The sequence below is a fragment of the Bos grunniens genome, chromosome 8 (genome assembly GCF_055505025.1).
Source record: "Bos grunniens cultivar Pamir isolate PY7600 chromosome 8, Bosgru_T2T1.0, whole genome shotgun sequence".
NCBI classification, from domain to species: domain Eukaryota; kingdom Metazoa; phylum Chordata; class Mammalia; order Artiodactyla; family Bovidae; genus Bos; species Bos grunniens.
This window is the reverse complement of record NC_141172.1, coordinates 26895753-26923514: the sequence shown is the minus strand read 5'-3', so window position 1 is coordinate 26923514 and position 27762 is coordinate 26895753. Positions and strand designations below refer to the sequence as shown.

The following is a 27762-nucleotide window of genomic DNA, read 5'->3' as shown; positions in this document are numbered from 1 at the left end:
TCTGCTGTCTTGGTCTTTGCTCTCTAGAGTAACAGAACAACTTTATTTCCAACTCTAAATGACGCCTTTTCTGCTACATTTATGATACAGTTTCCCAAGCTTTCCCCCTTGCCTTCTCTGAATAGCCCCGACTTTGTCAACATTGTCATTCATTTACCTCAGTTATCCAGGATCCCAAATGTGGTCTGATCCAGTTGGAAAATGGTAAAGTTATCACTTGCCATGATCTAAATATTATATTGATTTTTTAGTAGTTGCATTACCCTAATGATCACATATTAAATCATGGTCAACTGACAGACCTGGTCAAAACTCATAGCTCTTAAGCTGGTATTATGCTGTCTGTACAGTTGATTCTTTCAACCAAAGTAATGGACTTTGCATTTGTCCCTGATTTTTTTTTCCCCAACATTTGCACTGTCAAAATTATTTGAATCTTGATTCTATAATTCATGGCCACTTATGATTTTATAGTAGATTTCTTTATTGGAATATGTTATGGGCTGCTAGTCTTCTGAAACATTCTATCCTTTCTACCTAATTCAAGATGACATAGCCAAGTAGTTACTTTGGTCTTAATGAAATGACAATTTCAGGCAAATGTGTGTGTATGTGTGTATATATTTATGTTGGTATCTACTGTATTACAGTTTTAAAAAATTTGGTTTGCTCGTAATTTTCTTTGATTTTTTTAAGCTCCCTAAGCTTTAAAATTGGAGAAAGCAATGGCACCCCACTCCAGTACTCTTGCCTGAAAAATCCTATGGGCAGAGGAGCCTGGTAGGCTGCAGTCCATGGGGTCGCTAAGAATCAGACACAACTTCACTATCACTTTTCACTTTCATGCATTGGAGAAGGAAATGGCAACCCACTCCAGTGTTCTTGCCTGGAGAATCCCAGGGACGGGGGAGTCTGGTGGGCTGCCGTCTATGGGGTCGCACAGAGTCGGACACGACTGAAGTGACTTAGCAGTAGTAAGCTTTAAAATAGAAATATTGAAGCATGTTTAGATGAAGAAGCCATGCCTTGTTCTAGATTTGATCTGCCCAAGATGAGCACTATTCTGTAACCTTCCTATGGTCAGGCAGTCCAATCTGGAAATCCAGTCTGCTCACCTTTGGGGAGTTCTTGGAAGATCCTCTTTTATAAGAAACATTATTTTCCACCTCGAGAGAGAAAAGAATATTCTTAGCAGTATTCTTAGTAGTTCACCAAGCACTCTGGAATTACCTTCACATTTTCAGCTTCAAGCCCTTATCTAAAAGACACTGATTCCCAAAGCCATACCAGCCTCCTTCTTTTTCATGGTAGGTGGCTTTTGTCTTCTTTGGGCTTTTCTCCTGCTACTTTGCTCCGCTTATCCATTCTGCTGCTTGCTATCCTAAACCAGTAGCTGCTATTTCTGTTCTGATATGGGGAATGTCTTTGTTTCTACTGATTTTATGGCTCTTATACTAGGCTCTGATAAAGTTTCATCACTGTATTTAAGTTTCTTTGCAGCCCTCTCTCTTAAGGAATGCAGAATCTGTTTTTCTGAGGCTAGGTGGAAGCACATGGGTTTTTAATTAGAAATACCCCTTCTTACTGACAGTGGGCCACTGTTCCACATAAATTCCAGCCACACCATCAGGGGTCAAATTCTTACCACTTCTGGTAAGGTAAGCTCATTGGGTTCTAAGGTGGACATTGTCAATTGTTTACTAACATCCATTCTCTTTCTTTTTTCCTAACAAAATCCTTATTTTCTTCTTAGTATTTGAGAAGAATACCCTTGGCTGGGTACTCTGTACCCAACTCAGCCTTGTAACTTAAAGGAGGTTTCTTCAGTCTTTCATTTCAGGGATGGGTCTTGATTGGTCTAAGCCAGTCCTTACCATCCCTTCTCCTTTGCTGGTCATTACCCCTGGAGCCAGGGATAGGACAGTTCATACCTGATGGTTCCCTGGCAACTACTGGTCCATTGGGTAGCCCTGGGACTTATGCTGACCAAATAAGACTGAAGGGAAGAATTTTTAGTTCACAGTTAAGGGAGAGTTTTTGTCTTTTGTTCACTGAACATGAATAAGGAAAAATGTAACCCTCTGTGCTGCTGAGAGCTAACTTGTAATCATGAAGGAAGTCAGCTTGAAGACAAAGCCAACAAGTGCCAGAAGAACAGACTAAGGGAACTTCAGAGGTTTAGCATCTGGGCCATGATGTGCCCTGCCTTACTGATATGTGGGGTAATACCTTCTTCTTTCATTGTTTATAGCCGTTCTAGTCAAACATGTTCAAATTATTGCAGGATCTTAGGGAAATGGGAGTCTTATGTTCTTGCAGGTTTGGTAGAATTCCTGAGATGGGCTTGCATCCAGGGGAAACCCAGCTTTCAGCTTTGTTTGTATAGTGCAATTGAAATATTTGTTTCTTATGGATTAGCTTTTTTAACATGACAGAGATGCTTACTGAACCCTCAAACGTCTCCATTGATCCAGTGGCTTATCCCAATTATTCTAAGCTTCCCAAGTGGTGCTAGTGGTAAAGAACCTGTCTACCAGTGCAGGAAACATAAGCGACACAGGTTTGATCCCTGGGTCAGGAAGATCCCCTGGAGGGGGCCATGGCAACCCACTCCAGTATTCTTGCCTAGAGAATCCCATGGATAGAGGAGCCTGGTGGGCTACAGGCCATAGGTTCACAAAGAGCTGGACACGACTGAAGCGATTTAGTGTGTAGCATGTATAGGGTGGTGATGATCATGTCTGATCGTGCCTTATAAATGAAACATAAGTATAAGAACCTTAAAAACCTTTAAAAATCTGATGTTCATTTTATAAAGCTGTATAAATTATGTTGAAGAAGGGAGACATTTAGTTCATGCATGACTTAAAAAAAAGAAAAAGTTCATTGTGACTGTCCATTTCAAGATGCCTGCTCTTAGGAAAGGCACTTGGTATCTTCCTAACAAAAATGTACATACTCTTTCCAGTGTGTCATATCTCTGGTAGCTTGGAGAGCTTGGAGAAAAAAGGATTTTATGTGGTAACATGATTATTTCTAGCGTTTCTAATCAAATAGCTTATAAGGAAGTGAATTATATACGGTCCAAGTTGGTTTGAGGCAGAATAAATTCACTCACGTCTTCATGCTAGGTATGATGGGTTTTTAAGTTTCAGACGTTCAGTCTCTTTTCTTTTGTGACAGCCTCACTTTAATGTCTCAGGTTTGCTGAATACCAAACTCTGTTTGGCTGATGTAAACTTTTATTAGTGTTTCTGACCTAAAGGTGGGATAATTTGCTTTTTTAGGGCAAAGATACACTTAGTTTCATTTCAAGTAACCAATAACCTCTAGTTTTTCTTTTAGTTGAACTTATATATTTGTGTAGTGTGTGTGTGTGTGTGTGTGTGTGCATGCACGTGCTTTTGTATGTCTCCTTATGGACACACATGCCTGAGCTTTTTATAAACCAGTAGCAAACAACTTAAGAGATGTGGTCATATAGAATGGACTGAGCGTCCTTTTCTTGAGTGAGAGATAATAAATCATTCTTCTCAGGTGGAATCTTTTATTTATGCTTTGGGATTCCCTTTTATCAAGAAAGCTTTGGTTTTCCTTTTTGGCTTTGTCTAAGCTCTACTTTAGTAAGTAATTCCAATCAAGCTGACATTTATTAGTGAGGACACGGTCCACTCCAATCTCATACTCACAGTCCAGCTGTTGCCATAACAACTTTGCTCTGGACTTCCCTATTTGTAAGTACGTGTGTATAATGGCAGTGCTGTGTGGTTGCAGATTTGCTGTTTGTTAGTAGAATAAAACCACTATCTACTCCTATGCCTTAGGAATCAGTTATCACGGGTTTTGTCATTAAAAGAGTTTTAGCTTAAAATCTGAGCAATTGAATAGTATTACCATAAACAAGAATACAAGATTTTACTTATGGGTTGTACGCTGAGAATATTTCTGTTTTCTAAGACATTTCACACTCATCGTTTTATCCTCACAGTAATCATGGAGGTCTAAAAGGTACATGCATACATGCCATCATCACTGTTTTATAGTTGAAGAAAATCAAATCAGAGCAAAGTGGTTTTTCCCAGGGCCACTCAGTTAAAAACTGGCCAGTCCTGAGATTCAAACTCAGAGCTTCTAAATTCCAGCACGGTTTTGCCACAGGAAGAAGCAAAGGTTGAAACAGTACTCTGAGGTCATTCCAAATTATTGTCTGTGTTGTTCTTGTGTGTGTGTGTATGTGTGTGTGTGTGTGTGTGTGTGTGTGTGTATGCACCATCTCAGAAGGTAAGAGCCACCTGTGTTGTTTTTGACATTAATTTTCTGAGATATCCCAAGGAGATTTTAAATAATTTCCTTAGTTGGAAAATAGAGCTGTTTATTTGGGTGCTCTGGCTGGTGTGCCAGTTAAATAATTTCTGTGTTAAGTACTTCTTAGAGGTGGTTCTAGAAAGATAGAGCTTCACATTCCTTTCTTTCTTAGAGATCCAGAATTCAGATTCCCTGGGGATAGAACCTCTTTAGCTTCAGGGTTTTTTAATAATCAAATTTATTTATTTTAATGGCAACACACTCTAGTATTCTTGCCTGGAAAATTCTATGGACTGAAGAGCTTGGTTTGCTACAGTACATGGGGTCATAAAGAGCTGGACATGTCTGAATGACTAACACTTTCACACTTTATTATTTATTTTTATTTGAAGGCTAATTGCTTTACAATATTGTGTTGATTTCAGGTTTTGAAAGGATTTGAGTTGTTAGCTCCTCCATGGAAGAGTTTAAAATTTTTAGTGCTCTTTCTACTGTTTTTGTTCTGATTGTCACATCTCCTGGAGTTCTCTCTGTGATTTCAAAAACTCATTCAGTGAATTTTTTGAGTGTCCATTTATGCTGGCAGTGCTCAGCGCCTCCCTTTAGTGATCTCAGTTTTCTGGTTTACAGAGACTGTATTCTGAAGCAAACAGTTGATTTTGCTGAAACTAGTGATAAACTAAAGAGACCGAAACATTGTTTTTCTCTCCAGTTACTCTGCTCTTACAGACTATTCCATTGAGTTAATGTTGGACACAGGTGGTTCCTTTTAAACCTGAATCAATATGTTCTAGAAGTTGTGCTATTAACATCTGCAATCTGTATAACAGGATACTTAAAGTAAAGCCTGTTTCTTTAAAATGGGGAAGGAATATTTTTGGAGGCTGGGAACCATTTTTTCTTAACTCTGATGAGCATCAGAAGGGGTCTTTGAGACTGGGAACGAGCCCGCTGAGCTGGAAGGCAGCCTGTCAGCGCAAGGCAGAGGAAGGAAGGACATAGCTTATGTGCTTCTTTGTCCTCTTCTTGATCTACACTCCCTCCCAAAGTGATTTCATCCTATCCCAATGGCTTGCTGCATTTTTCAGAGCTTGTTCAGAGAGATAGAAGCTACTCTAGGGAATTCCCTGGAGGCTCAGTGGTTAGGAGTCTCTGCTTCCAATGCAGCAGGGCTTGGGGAACTAAGACACTGTATTCCTTGCAGAGTGGTCAAAAAAAAAAAAAAAAAAAAGCCAGTCTAAGTATTATAAGCAGTAATGACTTCAGTTCAGAGAATTAGAGGCAAGCAAAACTGTTCAAGGGCTGGGGAGCTAAGGTCAGGGAAACTCCCAGTGCTGATCTCAGCTGCTGGCAGCACTTGGAGTGGGTCACTCTGGAAAGTTTCCCCAGAAGTCACTGTGAACTTCAAGTCTCCAGGAGCAGGTGATTCTCCAGAGCTCTCCTGGAAACCCCCGTATGTGCTGATGTGTCTGCCTGGAAATCTTTCTGGAAAACTCTGGCTTCCAAACTTTGTGCAAGGGCCTCTGAGAAGAGACCCTAAGCCACAACCACAGAGGGGAAGACGTCTAAGAAATGTGTTTCCAGGCTCTCCCCCGCCCTGCGACGCAGAGGAGAGTGTAGCAGGAGGTGGCGCCGATGCTGAGTTATCAGCTGACAACCAAGGGCATTGCCTGTATCCATTTTAAAGACCATTTTTTCAGTCCTTACCACGTGAAAAACAGTTACTATATGAGAATGTGCAAGTCCGAGGCTCCATGATGATCACAAATATGAATGAATTTGGTAGCCTTTATCCTCTTAAAAATTGTTCTTTTAGCAAAAAAGTAGGGAAATAAAAAAGAAGAAAGAAGAAAACCAATGATAGCCTCATTTTAACCTTTGTCTCTGTCCACAAAGTAAACAACTTCACTAACCAGTGACAGTAATTTTAAAAACTTTCATTTGAATCATTACAATTGGGGCTTTCCTAGTGGCTCAGTTGGTAAAGAATCTGCCTGCCAATGCAGGACACCTAGGTTAGATCCCTGGGTTCGGAAGATCCCCTGGAGAAGGAAATGGCAACCCACTCCAGTATTCTTGCCTGGAGAATCCCACGGACAGAGGAGCCTGGTGGGCTACAGTACATGGGCTCACAAAAGAGTCGGACATGGCTTAGTGGCTAAACCACCACCACCTCCCTGAATCTTTACTAAATCTGAATGAATTTCAAATATTGGCTAAGAGTTTATCTACTCTACCATAAAGAGAAACTCCTAAATCAACAGTTCTCAAATGTCTGATACAGTGAAGTACTTCTGGAGTATTAACACAATGAAGAAAAACACCTTTCTTTTACAAGTAAAAGAGGATGATCAGGAATATAGAAATAATTCTTGTAAAGTAGAAAATCTTCTCCTAGCTCTTCCCCTCCAGCTATTTCTTTTTTTTAAATCCCTATTTCATTATGTGCTTTTTCTCTAATTCCTCTTTCTCTCCTCACACCAGTTGTACCATTAGCTCTTCCTTCTCTTTGTTTTTCCAAGGAAACCTGGTCATGGCCAGGGATGGTCATCCCCCCACCTCAGGAACACTGACTGTGCTAATATAAATCATTTGTGGAGAACATACGATAGCCGACAGCCCAGGCCAGCAGGTCTTGGAATGTGTTCTCCTGCCAAAGCCCCTCCTCCCTCCCACAGACATTTTCATCACTGGATTTCAAAGACAGATAATGCATGAGAAGAAGTAACAGCCGTTTTTCTTCCCCCAGCATACCTTCCTCCCACCAAAACTCACCCTGATACCCAATGGGAAAGAAATGAGACAATTAGATTTTTTTTTTTCCTTAGAAAATTTGCAAGACGAAGCCCCAGAGACAGAGCATGCCAGATGTTGTGGAGAGCATGGCCGCTGGGTCCCTTTGGCCACACATGCTGAAGTCATGAAGTCAGGAAACCTGACTCAGGAGTCGCCGTTCCAGTGTGGGGGCTGACAAAGCACTGCATGGTCTAGGACGGGTGGAAACCGAGCCCATCCCCGGAGCCCAGTCCTCTTCTGAGTGCGTTCTTGGGCTGGGGTCAGTGGGAAGGAGCCTGGAGACTGCAGATTACTTTAGCACTTTCTGGGAAACCCTGAAAGGTCAGGATAAACTGGGGGCTTGGTGTCCCTGCAGTTGCAAGGGGAGTCCCGTCCACACTGTTGATGGATGCTGAGTGCCTGGAGTCTAACCCTGGGTGCCGGTACAGGGTCTTGGATGCATACTCCCACAGCAAATGAGATGAGATGTCCAATAGGTTTAAATGAGAGAAAGTAAGAAAGCACATGCTTCCATGTTTTTCTATTCCAGGTTTGCCTTTATTAAAATTACAGTGAGACAGTCCTCCAAAAAATGAACACAAACACAAGAGTGAACCAAGTCTTAAAATGCAGGCTCTGGGCTCAGCCTGCTCCTCCTTGAGCCCAGATACAGTCAACTCCCATTCTGCCATATGCTCTTGTTCCAGGTCGAGCTGGCATATTTATACCAGACTTCTATGGATTCAGAAGGCTTCAGTGCTATGCTCATTTGCTCCAGACTTGACACAGCCTGGCAAAGCAAATAAGATCCTCCTTTTTGGCCCTACTGATCAGCTCTGGGAAAAGCCCCAGCTGCCTCTGATTCCCTGGAGACCAGAGCATCCTCCTGGGCTCACACATAGAAATGTTCCCCAGATATGGAGTTGTACAATCAACATGGACCCATGCTCTGGTTCTTAAATTAGTTCAGAACATTCACCAGGGAGACTTGTTATAGATACGGATTCCAGGCTGCCAGCCCCAAAGATTTGAGTGGACTGCTACAGACCAGGGCGTCTTTCCTAAGTTCCCAGGTGGGTCTGATGGACTTGCTGATCATCAGTGACCTAGCTGGGACAGCTGCATTAGAAACTTCTTCTTACAGCGATGCCTCCAAGTGCCTCCCTAGTCCCCCTACCCTCCCCCAACCAGACAGGTGTAGACATTTGCTGTTTGCTGTACATCAGAGCATTTTACAACTAGCTTTCTGCAGAACAATAAAAAACAAAAGAGTTCAACTTAAACATAGCCAAATGACTTTTCACAGAGCAGTAAAGTGATTTCCTCCCCGGCTCTGCTGTGAAGCAGATCTGAGCGGCTCTGTCCATGCTGGACGTTTTTGCAAGTTGACCCTGGGCCCACTTCAGAATCGCCCTGCGAGGGACCTGGACTGCTGGGTCCAAAGTCCATCATTGGTTAATTTCAGGCCTGCATCCCCAAGGGTGGGTGGGAGCTGGCTGAGGCCTCAGACCAGCTGGGTAGAAGAGCCCCATGCCCACGCTGCCTGGTGGCCTTCGGAGCGCTGCAAGGTGGGTGGTCTGCGAGCTGGCAGAGCTCAAGGCTGCAGGAGTTCACAGCCCCCTCTGGGGGACATGACGAATGGCCGCGCTGACAAATCCTGGTCTGCTTTCCATCTTGGAGCCGCGCATGGTTTCGCTTTCAAAGCAGGAAAACAAACCACAGGAACCAGACACAACACTTGCAGGCCACAAATGATACAGCCATTTTCTCCTCTCAAGTCAGGGACCTGCAAAGGTGAAAGAAAAACTGCTGTTAGAATTCCTTGATGAAGAGTGGATACAGAAAACTCCCCCAGGGCTTGGCCTGAAACCCCCGCTGCACCCTCCCTCGTCACCCCTCCTTCTGACCAGCCTGAGATTCAGTCCTCTTTGGTGCTCAGACCCATCTGATACTGGTCTTTTCCAGGGCTTCCCAGTTTGCTCCAGCCCTGATGATCCCTAGGCCCCTGAGGAAGGGCCACACGGCACACCAGCCAGTCCGTGTCTCCCAGATGTGCTCCTGGTGTGCCACTAAAACCTCTTCTGAGGAAAAGACTCCGCCGGTAAGGACATTCACAATGTTCTAATCTACTCTGACCTCACCTCCGTTTTAATGATGAGTCCAGTGAAGAAAGGAGGAGAAAAGATCAATGTCACGAGAAGCAGGTTGATTTCTGTGACCCGCTTCTCTCTGATGTTGCCTTGTCCCCATTCCCCTCTTTCACCCTGTGTTCCTTCCTTTAAGGTCCAGATGGTAATTTAAGGTTGAATTACCAAGAACCAGAAAGAACTAGTAAAGAACTTTGTCTCTGTAGATTGTGAATGAAAACCATGTTAGCTAGCCAATGTAATAAGTGATTCCCCTGCCTCAGCCTCTCCCAGTTGGCAGATGGATCTCTGGGATGCCTGGGTCCTGTCTGCCACACCCAATCACGTCGGGACGCCTGTCTTCTCTGTGTTCTCACAGCAACATAGGAAATGTAGCAGACAACTTGGGGCGGTCCCCTCCCCTGGCTGCACGTATATAAAGTAGCTTTGTTCCCCTAGCCATAGCTAGCTAAGCCAAGCTGGACCAATGAATGCCTTCTCTTCATTGTGTAGTGGTTAACAGCAGGGATAGGCTCATACAAGAGGTGCTGTAAGAAGTAGGGCCTAAGTGTTGTGGGTAGACAGGACACTATGAGCAAAGTAGGGAGGATCAAATGAATAAAGAGTTCAGAGCAGGCCGTAGGGAGCACTGGGAAAGAAGGGCAGAGCCCCTGTTGTATCAGGTTAAAGTACTTGGAGTACTCTCCTAGGCAATTGGCAGACATTAGAAGGTACGTTAAATTAGGAAGTGAAATGATCAAATATAAGTATGACAAAGTTAACTCTAGTGGCTCAGTGGAACATGGATAGGGAGTGAAGAGGTGGTTAGGAAAATCTATCTTAAATGGTTTATTTGTTTAGTTGTTCAGGAAAAAAGCCTATAGTGCTCATAGGGTGTCAAAGGAGAGTAGATAAGAGCTTTAACTGTGGTGATCCCTCTGAAGAAGAAGGAGAAAGGGATTCACAACCCAGGTCCAACAAGGCCTGACAGCTGGTTTGCTGTGGATATGAGGGAGGAGCAGGACTCAAGGGTCACCGAGACCACAAAGGGGCTGTGTGCGTGCGTGCCGAGTTGCTTCAGCCCTGTCCGACTCTTTGTGACCCTATGGACTGTAGCCCATCCGCTCCTCTGTCCATAGCATTGTCCAGGCAGGAATACTGGAGTGGGTTGCTGTGCCCTCATCCAGATGATCTTCCCAGGGATTGAACCCACATCTCTCGTGTCTCCTGCATTGGCAGGTGGGTTCTTTACCACTAGTGGGAAGCCCACAAAGGGACTGACAGGCCACTATTCTGAAAGGGACATGTAGGAGGAGGAGCTCTTTGGGGTGGAGTAGGGGGAGCAATCAGGGTATATATCAAAATGTGTTTCCTCCCTGACCAATGAGGCTATCCTAACATTAGAGAACTATCCAGAGGTTTGGAATCAATCCACGCCACCTACAAAACTAATGTGAAAACAAAGGAGTATATCTCATGATGATATGAAACAATCAGAATGTGCTAACAGGGAGCTCACAAAAGAAACAAATTATTAGGAAAGAGTGTGAGCCCAATACTAATATGAAAGCCCTTTTCAGGAGTAGTGGGCGTCTTAGAGATTCGTAGCAGGGCTAGGACACAGCCACCTTCAATGAGTGTGGGCTTCTTTGGAGAACTGAGATAAACATTTGGGCCCATGGCTGGACTTCTTTGGAGAAAGGATCTCAGGGAATGAGTAGAGCAGAAAATTTTATTTTCTGCCAGTTTTCTCTCCTTCTTACTCCCAGTGTTCTAGAACATTCCTCAGATGTGGTCTTCTACCACCTTCTTCTGAAATTTACACTTGGCTCTCTCTCTCTCTTTTTAATGCATACCGCATGCACCTGTGTTTTGAAATATGGATAACTCTGACTTACTAGAGTATTTTTTCTGTTATCACCTGCTTCCCTGTAGAAATGTTAGAAAGACAGAGTGGGGGAAATCACAGAAAAAGCTTGGCTTTGGTGCCTGAAAAACCTGTTGTCAGATTCTACCTGATGTGACCTTGAGGAAGACACTGAGCTTCTCTGGGCCTCAGTTTCTTTAAAACTTCATTAGACTATTTCAGTATTTGAGGTGATGTATAAAAAAACATTCAGTACTTAGTAAGCATTTGGTAACTATGAGAATGACAGTGACTTTACACTCTGAGATTTTCTTGTTTCACTGTTCATTATCATAAATGGTCCCAGCATATCTGCCAACAGGTAAAATTCTCTAGAAACAAAACTTTAGCAAATATCAGTGTGGAATTTATTCATGTTTTATTTAATTACTTAGGACATTTAATGAAAGAATGAATTATTAAGTGAGAACATTGATTGTTCCCTGTGTATGGCAAGAAGATTTCTTGCGTGTGCTTAAAGTAACTCCATAAAGTGTAGATCAAGCCGTAGTAAATTAAAGGAAGGGAGAAATGGCACAAAGATGAAAAACACAATTGAGCCTGCAAGTTTGCACAAAACGGTAGCCACACCCCAATTATCCCACATCCCTCACACTCAGGATTCTGGCTCTCTGGAGTGCTGGTGGGTGCTGGCTTCATGAGCCAGAGTGAGACAAGCTCTCTCCGGTGTCTGTGTTCCTTCAGACCCTCTACCCTTCTTCACCCTTCTCTGGGCCCTGGAAGCCTTGCTCTCTGGCTTTTCACTGGGTCTGTCCAATGGGAAACCCTTGTAGGGTGTGGGAGTGAGGGAGAAGAGAGGTCTGAGGTATTTATCGCCCTGATTCTCTCTACTGAGTCTCTCTCTTAGACAGTCTCTAGGTTCTAGAAGTTAAGTTCCAGGTTCCCTCCCCCTACCACTATGGGCCTGGAGGTGGTGACAGCTCCCGTGTCTTTAGACCCAGGGGACTGGACCATCTCTCATGTGGTATACTCTGCCTACACTTTGCAAATAGTCCTTTCATTAAACCTTTCTAGAATTCTTTGGATTTGAGTGTGCCATCTGTTTCTTGCTTGGCAGTTAGCAGTTGATACCAGCCAAGTCACAGTGGTACTAAAGGCTGAGAAGACTGGAGGAAAGGAAGCAAAATGAGAAAGCAGAAAATTGGAAAGAAGGGAGGCTATGATAGCCATGGACAATATCGCTGGAGGACAGAGGGATAGAGAAGGCAGGAAATAAACTAGGATCACACCAGTGGAGCAGAAAAGTGGTGTGTGCGGCGAAGACACGGAGCACCAGCCTGGAGTCTAGGACTACCCCCCACACTTGGCCTCACCAGCCCTTGAGAACCTCTCAGGAGTCAAAGTAAAGCCACTCAGAGTGGTCCACAGGTGGGCTGGAGTGCTTAGTGCAAGAGTAAATTGAGTCACACATAAGGCAGTAACCTCTGAGTTACTTCATTGTGTGAAGACATAGTCTAGTAGCTGATGGTTAAAATGTATGTCATCTAGCATCTTGAGATAAATCTGCATTATATTCCATACATTCCAAAAGGGAAAACCATATTTGTTGAGGGTCTAGAAGGCAATGGCAACCCACTCCAGTACTCTTGCCTGGAAAATCCCATGGGCAGAGGAGCCTGGTAGGCTGCAGTCCATGGGGTCGCAAAGAGTCAGACACGACTGAGCGACTTCACTTTCACTTTTCACTTTCATGCATTGGAAAAGGAAATGGCAACCCACTCCAGTGTTCTTGCCCGGAGAATCCCAGGGACAGGGTAGCCTGTTGGGTGGCTGTCTATGGGGTCGCACAGAGTTGGACATGACTGAAGCGCCTTAGCAGCAGCAGCAGCAGCAACAGCAGTCCTTGCCAAAACAGGTTTTTTGTAATCCTCATAGCAGCTGAAAGGAGAAGAGTGTTACCCTCATTTCATAGGTGAGGCAGTACCTTCAGTGAAATCAACTAACTGGCCTGAGCTACACAGCTTGTGTGTTTCAGATGTAGGAGCTGACTACAGTCTTTCTGATTTCACTGAGGAATCATGCTATCTCAAAAACAATGAATCCTTATCCAGAGTGATCCATGAGCATTCTCAAACCCATGAACATTTGAGGCATGACTATACATTGCTCTGGTTTGCTTTCAGTTTCCAGAGGCAATTTCTCGATTCATTTCCCTTCTAATGTTCCCATCCTTGTGAGAAATAGACTTGTGAGTGTTAGCCAGAGACAGTATGTGAACTGGGATTGGGGAGTGGTAATGGTGTGGTGGCTCATATGGTGAAGAAGCTGCTTGCAATGTGGCAGATCTAGGTTCGATCCCTGGGTTGGGACAATGCCCTGGAGAAGGGAATGGCTACCCACTCCAGTGTTTTTAACTGGAGAACTCCTTGGACAGAGGAGTCTGGCACGCTACAAGTCCATGGGGTCACAAAGAGTTGGACATGACTAGGCGACTGACACACTCCTATCACTATAATGGTATGATGTGCTGTGCTCATGTTATGTTTCCAGGAAAACTGAGGCTGCTCTGTGAATTCCCAACACCACGTACTAGGGCAGGGTGACTCATGTTGTAACTCTGACAGGAGATTGTCACTAAGGATATAATGATAACCCCTTGTGGAAGGTTTGTTTTGTTTTTTAATAATTTTTCTTAAAACAGGAAAGAACTAATCAGTATAAAATCTAGTTGATTCCACAACTGTGTAGTGAGTGACTGTTATATGTAGGACCCTAGGTTTGGAAGCTCCACCTCTTTAAGGCTTATATAAGCATCAGTTTTTACTAGAATTAATCAAACAAAGCACTACCAGGATCTTGGCCACCCTGCTTCCCTGGTGGCTCAGATAGTAAAGAATTTGCCGGTAGGGCAGGAGACCTGGGTTCGATCCCTGGGTCGGGAAGCTCCCCTGGTCAGGATCCCCTTCCTGGAGAAGGAAATGGCAACCCACTCCTGTATTCTTGCCTGGAAAATCCCATGGATGGAGGAGCCTGGCAGGCTATAGTCTGTGGGGTGACAAAGAGTCAAACACAACTGAGCGATTAACACTGTTAACTTTTACCTTTCAGACGGGTTAACACCCAAATGCCTCTTAGGGGCAGCTGCATGTGCCCGTGGGACTGCAGCCTGTTCTCCTAATTTATTTTTCTGTTTCCTTTTCAGAGCAAAGAGGAGAAGAGGCACAGGAATTCCCAGGTAAGAAATAAAGATAGTAAAAGCTGTTGCACGGAGCTCCTGGAAGGCTGGTGAGCAGGTGGGTAATGATGTCAGGGTGAAGATATGGCGGGTGAAAGAGACTAAGGTTAAAGTAACCATGATTTCGTTTGAAGCCACATCAGCTCTTCCTGATTTCCTGTCGCAGACAGGAAATTTTTAAACATTTAAAAAGACATAAAGACATTTTAAAAGACATTAAAAAACATAAAAAGACAAGAAATTTTTAAACATTTCTGATGTCCTTTTCATAAGAAAAATACTGTAGGATTCCCTAGTGACTTCTATGACAGATTCTGAGAAGCTTGCAGTGGAGGCAATGTTTGCATGAAATGCATGAAGAGATTAATGAAAGAGAGCGTCAGAACCCTATTAAAGATGCCCCAGATACTCATATTCATGGATTTCTGATGCGAGTCTCTGGCCTGCACTGGTTTGGCATTGAGAGTGCATCAATAAGAAAGACATTGCACAACTGATATATTTAGTAAATGTGATGATGAAGGAAAAGACTTGAATAGATCCTCTTCTGCAGGCAGTTAGGAAACTCAGAGCAGACACAAGACAAGTTAGTGTGTCTTGGCCAAAAAGGAAGATAGAAAGATAGAATGATTATAAAAACACCTACCCATCCTTTCAGTGGCCATTACTTGGCTATGGAAAAGGCAACTTACAACAAACCAGAGACTCTAAGAACCAACGATGTAGGGAGATAGCTTTTGGGTCAGAAAAAATCCTCACTAATCCCTCCTTTGCAAAACATCAACGAGTACATCTAATACTAGCAAAAGCTGAGCTTTCAATAAATCAGAAAACAATGGAGGCATTGTCTGAACTCGCCAAATAGTCTTTTGCTCCCACCACACAGAACACTCCAGTCTGTGTGCAGCCAAAACTCAGCCCAATCTTATCGAACTAAATTGATTTATGAGAGGAAAAACCTAAAAAGGGAAGCAGAGAAATAATGATATTAATTCTAATAATGCATTGACTAGTGCACATATAAATCATTCTCCCCACTCAGATTGATTTCATACAAATAAGAACTCTATGCATAAACTTGTCTCCAGCCGCCCAGGCAGCCACCCAGAGCCTGCTCTTGCAGATAGAGCTCAAGAAAAAGGGTGGGGGGTCTGCTGGAAGTTCACAGAAGTCTTGCCTGAGAAAAGCCTGTGGGATCAGCCCCAGAGGTACGATGTAATTGGCCACACACACAAATGTTGCCGCATCCGAACATTTTTGGCAACCCATGAAAGCCTCGTTCCTAGAGGCCACTTGAGTGTCCAAATAAAAGGGGATTTTTGTTAGTGAAAACTGGAAAGAATAACCCATCCTAGGATCAGGCTAATAGGGCCTGGCCTGTTAAAATGTAACACTGGGCCGGCCAGAGTTTGAAGTGTTGCTGGCAAGGATTTGGAGCAGCCGTGAGGAGAGCCAAGCCTCTCTCACAAGGAAAACTCTGCTGGTGAGGGGAGCTTTCCACAGCCCAAAGAGCCTGTATGGCCCACCTCGAGAGCAAAGCTTCTTCTGGGACAGGGATCTTATGTACAGGGCTGAAGGGAGAGAGCCTGGGGTTGCTTCTGTCTCCCTCAGCACCTCGGGCTCCACTCCCCAGTTCCCTACCCCACCCACCAGGCTGTGCTTCAAGGCAAGTGAGACTTGGTGGCTGACCTCTGGGGCCGCTTCCGCACATGGCCTGGGAACAGCAATTGCTCTCCGTGTGTCTGCAGGGTGTTGACAGCCCTGGGCTGAGGGAGCTGGGGGAGGGAAGCAGAAACAGTGATGCTGTAGAAATCAGGCCACAGAGGCCTTCTCTTATCACCAAAGGGCCCCCAGCTGAAGAAAGTTCTACTGCTGCCTGCTTCACAAAGGAAATGCCTTCTCCTACTGCAGGCCAATCTTGGCCTGTTCATGTAGCAGAGGCCCCTAGGTTCTGCCTCTAGTATTGCCAGATAAAATACAGGATGCCTGTTTAAATTTGAACCTCAGATGAACAATGAATGATATTTAAATATAACTGTGTCCCAGGTGTTGTATAGGAAAATACCATTTTCATTTGTTGTGTTAGGTAGAATTTTTAGACACCACCAATGACCCTGACTTTTGATTAATCTTCTCCTCTGACGTGTGGGTAATACCAGTAACTAAAGGAGCCATCACTGCTGTGATTGTTTTACATTACATAACAAAAAGGATTTTATGTTTGCAAAATGCTACTAAGGTAACTAGTAAGTCGTGTTTGAGTTAATCAAAATGGATTAACTATACCTATCCATATGAACCCTTTATATCTGGATCTAGAGGCCAGAGACACAGTCCAAGATTCAAAGCAGTAGAGAATTCTCTGTTGGCCTTGAAGGAGAACACTCTTGTGTTGCAGAGAAGCCTCACAGCCAGGCACAATAGCCAGCCTCTAGAACCTGAAAACAGCCCCCAGTTAACAGTCAACAAAAAAACAGGGACCTCAGTCCTTTACCACAATGAACTGGATTCTGACACCCTGAAAGAGCCTGAAGGAGGACCCCAGGCCTCAGGAGAGATGGCAGTCTGGCTGGCTCTGATTTCTGCAATGGGAGACCCTGAGCAGAGAACCCATCCATGTTGTGCCAGACTCTGGACCCCTGCAAACTGAAAGAGGAAAATCCTTTTGTTTTCAACAGCTGTTTGTGGTAATATGTTAGGCAGCAATAGCAAATAAACACTTTTGCTGTATCTTAGAGCTCTATCTGTATCCCGTGGTCTCTAAGGCACACTTGTAGGGGTTCCTGGTGTAGACAGTAAGAATAGAAGATGTATGAAGGGACGAGGCAGACCTGGATAAACTGGGCCTCAGTAGAAGAGCAAAGGCAGGAAGACAAACCATAGTATTGTATGCTCTGGAGCTCATGTCCTAGCAGGCAGGAGTGGTCTGGCCTCATGGACCTCACAGGCCCCAAGTCTCAGTTTAGACCTGTAAACACACACACACACACACACTCACTCTTACATATACCTTGTCTCCCAGGGAGGAATGTGGGAATGTGCAAGACAATCTGTCCCTTGTCTCAGAGACAGATACAGTTAATAGATCTGCACATAAAAGTGTGGTATCAGCCAGAGCCCATTACTGATCCAAAGCTATAGAAACACATGTGTTCTGTGTAAGGATAAAGTGTGTGTGTGTATGTGTGTGTGTTGGAGGGTGGGTGTGAATATAAACAAAGAAAGCGAGGGCTGTGCCAGTCTAGAACTTCCTTGGGCATCAATTCAGCTTCCATTCAGATCATGTAAACAAGCCTTCAGAGACTAAAAGAAACTTGCATATCATTTTTAAAAAGCTCAGAGGCTTGGTTTTGTGTTTCATTTATCCAAATGTTCTTTTGCTTATGGATTCCCCTAAATTTTCTTTCCAACCTCTTCTCAGCCCCTCTGGCCTCACACTACCCTTGAAAGTGGCCAGGAGGAAACTCATAGGTGTCAGCCAGTCGGCATGGAGAGTTTTTCTTTCATCCCCTGAGTGTCTGGAGATGTGAGTTTAATGAGAGTCATCGACCTTTGAATTATACAAATGGACCTCTTTAGCAATCACTTCCCTCCCCAGTCCATACCCACCCTCAGCTTTTAATCTTCTCAATTATATTTCCTTTTCATTGATTACTACTTTGCTAACTTTCAGATTGAGCAGGCAGTAAAACCTTAGCCACACAGGTAATGCAATTGCTTTTTGAGCCTGACACGTACATCTCACCTCCTGAGGGGGCTTTCAGGTCCCCCTCCCACCCTGCTGGATCTTGGCAAGTCCATCGGCCTTCAATTGATTTTGCAAAATGGCCCCTTCCAACCAAAGACCGTGCAATCCTAGTTAGAAAGACAGAATTACCGTTCTGAGCTTTGGTAGCAAAGATTGGTGAGGTGGGGGTGTGCTGCGTGCTGCTGTACGGAGTATGGGAAGGGCCCTCACAGAAGCTGGCTGTTCCCAGCTCCGCCTGGGAGTGGCAGGTGATAGGCTTGGGAGCGGGGAGTTCTGGGTTCTGTTCCCACCTCTGCTCTGACTTTCTGAGCGACCTTCGTTGAACCACTTAAGTTTCTGTGCTTTCCTTTCTGTGCCATCTGGAAGGGGGAGACAATGACACTTGTCTGTGAAAATGCTTTGAGGGATCCTGGCATAAAAGATCCAATGTAAAATCAAGTGATGGGCAATGCTTCCCATAAAGAGCCCCTTGTGTGCATCTGCAAGAGGCCCCACTTGAGGGCAAAGAAGAAAACTGGAGAAATTTCCTTGATATCAAGGCCAGGTGGAGGACGGACGTTGCTCGGGACGAGTTGGAAAACCCTGCTGTAGCTGGGGGCTCTGGAGCTACAGCCGGGATATGAGCTCGGCGAGGTGCATGCTGGGACCTGGCCAGCAGAACAAACAGATCTGAGGTCTCTGCACCAAGTAGGACCCTGTGCTGTATCAGGATTAGCCAGGGGACCTGACCAACAGCAAGGGGGGGCCTGCCTCCCATGATTTACAGGCACTGACGCAGGGACCCACTGGGGGAGGGGGGAGTCAGAGAACTTTGGGGACATTTTCAAAACTGGAGGTCGTTCAGAGGAAATTACTCAATAAAAACCAGGTTTCTCTAACTGAATAGATCAATTTACAGCTCATAAGGTGGAAAAAGTCTGAGACTTCAAGATTCTGGTTGGGCGGGTCTCCTAAGGTTTCCTCCCTTGGCAGAGCGGCTGTGGCTTTGGCTCTCTCAAGCCAGGCACCCCTTCTGTAGCTTTCAGGGCCAGCATTTTTTCTCTCATCTTGTTTCTCTCTTTCTCTGCTACTTAAATTTTTCTGGTTAAGATTCCTCCTCTCTTCTCTTACAAGCCTCCAACTTTCACCTCCCTACAGTCCTATTAGAGAAGCCCCTATTGTTTTTGTTTTCCTGATAATACAGTTTCTTTTTTCATGGTTCGCCCCTCTCAGCTGCCTCCCCTTCCCCATGGCTCGTCTCAGAGCCTCTCTTCCCTCTGTTTTCCCTTCAGGTCCCTAAAGTTTCTGCTTTTCTCCTCCAGCTGCCCATGGTCTGTTTTTCTGTGGACCTTTCAACCTCTCTATTTCTCTCTCTCTGCCTTTTATCTTCCCGGCCCCTCTCTTTGGTTGCTCTCTTGGCCTTTCTCAGTTGCTACTGCAGTAATTCATGATGAGCGTCCAGTAACACCATCACCTATTGACTGGGCTTCTTTAAGACAGCACAAAAGCAAGAGATTTCTCAGGGAGGCAGGATCCAGGACCCGGGAAGGAAGATAGACAGGACCCAGATGGAGCTGTATTGGAATTCCATCATCCATCAGTCATCATTCATCCATCATCCATCTATCTACTCATCGACCCATCCATCCCTTCATCCAAACCTTCATTTAATCATTCATTCAGTGAACATTTGTTGATATGTGCTAAGTGCCATGGACTGGGCTAGGCACTTGAGAGAAAATGGAGATCCAGTATAGACATGAGCCTTGATTTCAGTAAGGGCTAAGGAGAGGTATAGAGTTACCAAGAGACCATCTCCTCAGGATAGGAGCTACTTAGGAATAGGGAATGAGGCTCAGAGGGGAGAACATGCAGGCGGTGTACATGACTTTTGAGAAAGGCTGCCACTCCTCACCCCTACCAAATCCTCTCCCATTGGCAGACTGAAGGCTCTAGTTCTTCTAGCAGAGGTCAGCGCTGTTGGGCATTGACTTCAAGTGAAACACATCCTGTGACCTGGAAGCAACAACTTGGTCTAAGTGGTAAATAATAGTCATTAGTCCTTTCCTGGGAACAGACTTTATGAGTGGGCAGAAGGCATTTGACACCCGAAGGTGGGAGCTTGTGGGAAGAAGTCACCTCTCGAATGTGGATGTGTCCCCAGGACGACGTGCGCGCTCTGCACGGTGCTGGGGGTGGACTCTGAGGGTCTGAGGGAAGAGGGCATGCCTCCCCGCCAGCCTGCTCTTCCAGGTGTCAGCTGGGGCCCCACAAGCTGCTCCTTCCCTCTCTGGAGCCTCAGGCCTTCCATAAACTTTGGAGACCAGGTAATTCTCGAAGCCCCACACCTCCCTCCTCCCTCTCCATGGCATTGGTCACAAATTCAAAGCGGCCCTTGAGTTTCATGCCTTGATGGCCTGGTAATTGTTATTGGAACTCGCCTTGGATGGATTTACGGTAATGAATTTACCTAATAGCAAACCCGTCACAGGGCTCTTTGCAGACAGGATCTTTCCCGTGTGAAGATATTAGAAAGCCATTCTGCAAAGGAAAAGCGGTACTGACTGGTGACTTCAAGTTTAAGAAAAAACACCACTGTTTGAGTTTTTCTGTTGGCCTCTAACTTTAAACACTTCATTGGCCAGTTGCTAACCAATAGAGTTTTTGGCCAAGATCCTGTTTATATTGGCACCAACTGTGTGTATCACAAGCAGTTTGTGTGTTTTGGGGCATGTGTGTGTATGTGTGTGAATCTGTATATGTTACAATCTCCAAAACTTTTGAGCACAAGGTCTTATGCTCTGCTTTTTGCAGATTGTTCTGTCTGTAGACTGAACTAGCAGGCAGAGCATCCATGTGCATGAATAACTTGTTGTCAGGCCACCCTTTCCCATCACAGCCACCCTCTGGCTTGGCGTGACCTGGCATGGAGCTCTCTGGCTTCCCTGGCCCCCTGTCCTGCTGAGTAATGAATGAGTGAGATGGCCTCTGCCCAGTGAAAGGGGCTCCGGGGACAGTGGGTGCTTTCTGTGTCACCTCAGTCCGCAGGACCAGAAGGCGAATCATCAGGAATGCTTGGGATGAGGAGGAATTTGCTCCTAGCTTGAGCCAGGAAGGCTCCATGTTTCTGTGGCTTGGCATTAAGCAAACAGCTGCTTTTTTGTTCTCTCCTCAAATTATTTGTCCAAACAAAAGGCAACTGTCATGGGGAGAAAAGTACAATTTTTCCAGCGCTTGCCCCTCTGTGTGCCTCTTCTCACAGCATGCTCTCTTTCTGTGTGCATTTCCACAGTTCAGTGTCAGGTTTCCAGCTGACAGCAAGGCAGGGTCTGCTGCCCTGCAATGTGAAAGCCACCCTCCGCCACTCTGAAGCCTCCTGACCCAGCACAACATCAGAGCTAAAGGCCAATTTCCCAGGATGGCACCTTCCCTGTCCACAATCCCCAAGGATTTCTTAAGTCTGTAAATCATGAACTGACAAACATTCCCTTGGAGACTGAAAGTTTGGAAAATCTGTGAATCCTGGAGGAAAGAAGATGCTCCCTCAAACTCCCATTTCTTTGGAAAGTTTTGTAGTTGGTTCTTCTGCCTGGCAAAGGATTGTTATTTAATTGCGAGTCATCCTTTAGAAAAGACTTGGGTTATTAGTTTGCATGTCATTAGAATATGGTAAAATATGCTAAACAATACAACTAAATGATACAGAATTTAATCTTCCTCTGAGGCTTATTGGGATTAGGCCATGTCCTTATCTGCCCAGCACACTCATGACTTTTCTTCAAGACTTGGGGCAAATGTCACCTTTCTAGTGGGGACCTCCCCTGTCACCTGACCCAGAACTGCCCTCACCTGCCCTGCAGAATTAGGGCAGCCTCATCCAAGCTTCCATAACTCTCCTAGTACTGGCACATCATAATGTTTACATTTTCTGTTCCAAAATAATTTCAGACTTATAGAAAAAATTGCAAGAAGAGGATAAAGATTTCCTATATACCAACATTTCTCAACCTTTTCCTCATTATTGCCCCCTTTCCCCCAATCCTTTCTAGATTTTTTTTCCTAATTATCTTCTGCCATGAAATTTTAATACAATAGATTTGCTGTAAATATGCTTGTGAAATCTCTGTATGTCTGAGCTTTACATGGAAAAAGAGTGAGTTGTGTTGCCCCCGAGAACAATTTCCATTCTTGTGAGCACAGTATTGCCTCCTGGAGAATGTATGCTGTATATCCTTTACCTAGACTCCCCACACGCTAGTGTTTTCTCATATTTGCCTTATTGTTTTTTCTCTAAATATGTATTGTTGTTGTTTAGTTGCTAAATTGTGTCCAGTTCTTTTGTGACCCCACAGGCTGTCCATGTGTCCAGGTAAGACTAGTGAAGTGGATTGCCATTTACTTATCTGGGGGATCTTTCTGACCTAGGAATCGAAGCTGTGGGTTTGTGTCTCCTGCATTGCAGGTGGGTTCTTTACTGCTGAGCCACTGGGGAAGCCCCTAAATATGTGTGTGTGTGTAGACACACACACACACACATATATACATAGAAATATACACACTTATTTATACATATACACAGTATATATTTTTTTTCTGAATTGTTTAACAGTAAGTTGCAGACATGATGCTAAATAATTTAGAAAGTGTTCTTGTACACAAAGGCTTTGTCTTTGCATTTTAACAAAAAAAATTTTTTTAACATTTCCATCTTTTCCATGTGACTGTGAGTTTCTCAGGGTCTACAACCTGTTTTTTACTATCTTTGGAGACTGAGTACCAGAATAGGGCCTAGCATATAGAAGGAGCTACTATAAAATAATACATTTAATTGGAATATAGCATATGCCATGCATTTTGATATAATTTCCATATAATTTAACAGATATGATGAAATTTTTTCCCTTAGTATAAAATATATAATGTAAAATATATGCTGTACATAAAAATGCAAAACATTTCTATTTATAAATGAATGGAAATCTCAGGGTCATCAGTATAAACTTCAATCACAAAGTAGTCTATAGTTTCAGAAGCTAGAAGAAATCAGACTGAAAATTTTCAGACTTTGGAAATTGCTGTAAAAATAGCAAATAGCAACCAAGAAACTGTTCACCTGATGTCAGTGTCATAGAAAAATACTTGGAGTTGTCTGAGCGTGGCACTTGCCACCTGGTCTCAGCATTTGTGTTACTCTTTGGGAGACAGTGTAACACAGTAATTCAAACACTGTCCTGTTTTCTTGTATTCACTCATAAAGATTTATTGACAACCTTCCATTGACAAGCAGGTATCAGAGGATCCTGAATTTTATCTTTCATTTTCTATGTACTGAAAAGTTGCCTAACCCACATTTGCCTTGATTTCTTCAATTGTAAAATGGATATCAATACATTGTGTCCTGTGCTTCAGCACATTGCTTAATGTGATATAGAATATGCTGAGGACTGATTCTTCATGGATTTTAGAAGGAGAAAATGTAGAACAAAATTCCAGGGACCACTGCTGCCAGGGACTAAGATGACCCAAATAAGACATATTCCAAGAGTGCATCATAGGTGTGAATACACTTGGTATGAATAGATACCCATCCCACAAAATATGTAGCTGATGTACAAAACATGTAGCTGATGTACAAAACATGTAAAATATGTATGTTAGGTTAATTTATTTCAAAATAAATTATTTTGCTGAATTAAATTTTACCAATGAAACATTGACAACCCTAAGCATAAATGAGAAAAAAATATAAGTATTTGCTGTTGTGACCACTATTTAAAGATTTTCTTGACTTTCTTGAAGATTACCAAACCCCACTGTTTCCTTGTGTTATGTCCAGTCCATGCAGTCTGCTCACCAGATTACCCCAAATATCATGTGAGAGTCCCTGAACTTGCGGGGGAAAGCTTGGGTTGGGGGAGCTGAGAATAAGCTGTGATGTTCTATGGTTAGAGAGTAAGACTATATCAAAGGCTAATTTTGTTGAAATCACAGTATTCGCAATCGATGTTTCCATACTTTGTGCCTTTCATTTCCTCCACAGCAAATGGACAAGAGAAGCTATTCACATCTTCCAAACTCTGAGACAAGACATCCCGGGACAAATCACTGTGAGGACTGCAGCCAGTTATGGCAGAAGGTCCCGCATCACTGAATCCAGAGCTGGAGGAGTCCAGGTGAGTGAGATCTCATCCTGTAATGTTGTAGACAAAGTGAAGTCCCTGTGGGTGGAGGTGACTTGGTTATGGTCACAGAACAAGCTACTGGCAGAACTAAGACTACAGTCCAGGTTTAGCCCCTAGACCTGGCACTAGGATACTTTCTTTTTTTAAGTGCCCTCCTTGGAAAATTTAAAGATTAGTAGATGAGAATATGTTTTGTTCCCACTTCTTTGAAAGAAACGTTCTGAATAAATTTAAATACCTTATGCACCATTACTTGAGATGATCCAAGGGTCTGATTAGATATCATACTAAATTCATGAGACTAAGAAACAGAATCAGTATCCTCATCTATTTTTAATTTCCCCATTTTGCAGATGAGAAAAATAGGGTCTAGTTGCACTATTTTTGGCACTGTGAACTTTCCTTGAAGATCTAGCAGAGTTTGGATGAGGATTTTTATCCTAACTCAGTTATCTGTGGAGTTTCTACTAGATTTCACTGTTCCTTAGTGGTGGGGCTAGGTATTTTGGACAAGTGAAATTTGATTTCACTTCTTTTTCATGTTTCCTTGTGAGTATCTTTTCCTTAAGCCTCAAGGTAACCAATTAGAGTATATATTGGAACTCTTTTCTTCCCCATGACTAGGCTTTCCCCTCTCTTACTATCAGAGTGCTGTATGTACTAGACTGCCAGACCTCTCTGTCTTTTGAAACATATCCATCCTCTGTCTGACTCCCTTATAGTCCCGTTCATCTGCTATTGGGCCCAGTGGGTCCCAATAGGTTCATCATAAAAGTGATCTATACCAATGAATAAAATAGGCAATGTGTTAGTCTATCTATATAGCTTCATGCCATAACTAATTAAATGTGTATATAGTGTAAATAATTCCCTCCCTTGTGGTAAACTGTTTTTGAAATTTTAAGTCCCTTTCTTTAAAAATATTATATTTACAGCAAAAAGAATAAGACACAAAGTGACTGATGAAAAACTGAGAACATTCTTCCATTTTTCAGGAGACACCAGCAGTCATTTTGCCGGAGATATTGATCAGCCAGAGAATACACGTCTGTGCACTGGGTAAGTCCAGGAGCAGGAGTGGAGGCAGGTTTACCTGAAGTAAGCAACAATGTCCAGTGGAATGAGGAGCCTAACATTCTAGGTGACAATTTTTACATCCAATTCACTGGAAATATGGTTGAGTCCCTTGGTAGGAAAATTTATTTTTTTAGCACTATGGCCTCGGAACCAGCAGAGTTCCAAGAATGAGAAGTAAGCATTTAAAAAGTCCAGCACTGGGTGAAATACCAAGTGTTCCTTTCCTATTTCTGCACTTTTGTTGGTGGAATTATGTTTTCCAGCTGTGGAAGAATCGCCATACATTGTTCACTGGTTCACAGCTTGTCACATCCTATTGTTCAGTCGCTCAGTCGTGTCTGACTCTGCAACCCCACGGACCACAGAGTGCCAGCCTCCCTGTCCTCCACTGTGTTCCATTCTACAGGACTCAGTCCAGACTTGGAACATGGTATCTTCCATTTGGAGCTGAAACTGAGTGTCCAAGTCCCTTTTACCATTCTGTGAGACTGGCTACTTCTGGGTGTTGGGATACATAGTAACACAATGGATGCCATAAGTCTGTTGCCTCACTTTTTTGGTTGAAAATTAGGCAAGACACAGGAAGAAAACCATTAAATAAAATGTGATCATTGAACTTCATCAAACTTCAAAGCTTCTACTCTTTGAGAAGCTATTAAGAAAATGAGGTAAGTCACAGATTAGGAGAAAGCATTCATATTTATACAGCTGACAAATGACTTGTTTACAAATATATGGAGGACTTTAACAACTCAATAAGAAAATCAATTGACAAGGGGCAAAATTTGAACAGAGACTTCACAAAGATATAAAAATATCTAATAAACACATCTCCGCATCACTAGACATCAGGGAATGAAAATTAAAACTACAATTAAATAGTGCCAAACTACACCTATTAGAGTAGCTAAAATTTAAAACATTGACAGTACTAGATATTGGAGAGGATGGGCAGCAGCTGGAACGCTCCTATATTTTGATGAGATTATAAGATGGTATTTTGAAAAATAGTTTATTGATTTCTTTCAGAGTTAAATATGCACTCACCATATATGCCTCAAAAGTCTACTCCTTCAGTATCTACCCAAGAGAAACAAAAACGTATGTCCAAACAAATACTCTGCAAGAATATTTATAACAGCTTTATTCATGAGAACTATAACCTGGAAGCAACCCAAATGTTTATTAATGGACAAAAAAATTGCGGTGTGTCCATACAATGTGTTATTTCTCATTAATAAAAAGGAGCAAATTGCTAATATTACTGATACGTGTGACAGAATGGAGCAGTGTCAAAAATATTGTGCTGAATGAAAAAGATCCCAATACAAAAGAGTTAATACTGCCTGATTCCATTTATATAAGACTCCAGAAAAGATAAATCAAGTATATAATGACAGAATTAGTGGTTGCCTGGGGCTAGGTTCAGGGACTGGAATAGGGATTGGTGTGAAGGGGCATAGGAAGCATTCTGGTTGGAAGAAAACGTTTCTTGTCTTGATTGTACTATGGTTTCTCAGGCATATAAATTATCAAAAGTCATTGAAATGTGCACTAAAATGGACTTGTTTTATTGTATTGTACTTACCTCAGGTACAATAAAACAGATGGAGAAGCTCTATATAATTAGTAAGAACAAGAGCTGGAGCTAACTGTGGCTCAGATCATCAGCTCCTTATTGAAAAATTTAGGTTTAAATTGAAGACAGTAAGGAAAACCACTAGGCCATTCAAGTATGACTTTAATCAAATCCCTTATGATTATACAGTGGAGGTGACAAATAGATTTAGGGCATTAGATCTGGAAGGTAGAGTGCCTGAAGAACTATGAATGGAGGTTTGTAACAGTATGGTACAGGCGGCAGTGATCAAAACCATCCCGAACAGAAAGAAAATAAAGAAGGCAAAGTGGTAGTCTGAGGAGGCTTTACAAATAGCTGAAAAAAGAAGAGAAGTGAAAGTCCAGGGAGAAAGGGAAAGATATACTCATCTGAATGCAGAGTTCCAGAGAATAGCAATGAGAGATAAGAAGGCCGTCTTAAATGAACAATGCAAATAAATAGAAGAAAACAGTAGAACTGGAAAGACTAGAGATCTCTTCAAGAAAATTAGAGATATCAAGGGAAAATGTCATGTGAAGATAGGCACAATAAAGGACAGAAATGGTAAGGACATGACAGAGGCAGAAGAGGTGGCAAGAATACACAGAACTATACAAGAAATGCAGATGGTGATTGCAGCCATGAAATTAAAAGACACTTACTCCTTGGAAGGACAGTTATGACCAACCTAGATAGCATATTAAAAAGCAGAGATATTACTTTGCCAACAAGGTCCGTCTAGTCAAGGCTATGGTTTTTCCAGTGGTCATGTATGGATGTGAGAATTGGACTGTGAAGAAAGCTGAGCACCGAAGAATTGATGCTTTTGAACTATGGTGTTGGAGAAGACTCTTGAGAGTCCCCTGGA

General features: G+C 43.3%; 2 long non-coding RNA genes across 4 annotated transcripts in view; both read left to right on the top strand.

Moving 5' to 3' along the window:
• Window positions 1-22142, top strand: part of LOC147366866 (uncharacterized) — a 41814-nt gene extending 19672 nt beyond the window's left edge. Inside the window, exons 3-4 of one of the 3 annotated variants that reach the window (XR_015169513.1) lie at window positions 7134-9181; window positions 14276-22142. This is a non-coding gene — a long non-coding RNA (uncharacterized LOC147366866). The remainder of the gene's footprint in view (window positions 1-7133; window positions 9182-14275) is intronic. The other 2 variants (XR_015169515.1, XR_015169514.1) reach the window with 2 other exon arrangements.
• Window positions 22143-22656: 514 nt separating this feature from the next.
• The window catches only part of LOC147366865 (uncharacterized), a 231302-nt gene continuing 226196 nt past the window's right edge, over window positions 22657-27762 (top strand). Inside the window, exons 1-2 of the long non-coding RNA XR_015169512.1 lie at window positions 22657-24208; window positions 25213-25276. This is a non-coding gene — a long non-coding RNA (uncharacterized LOC147366865). The remainder of the gene's footprint in view (window positions 24209-25212; window positions 25277-27762) is intronic.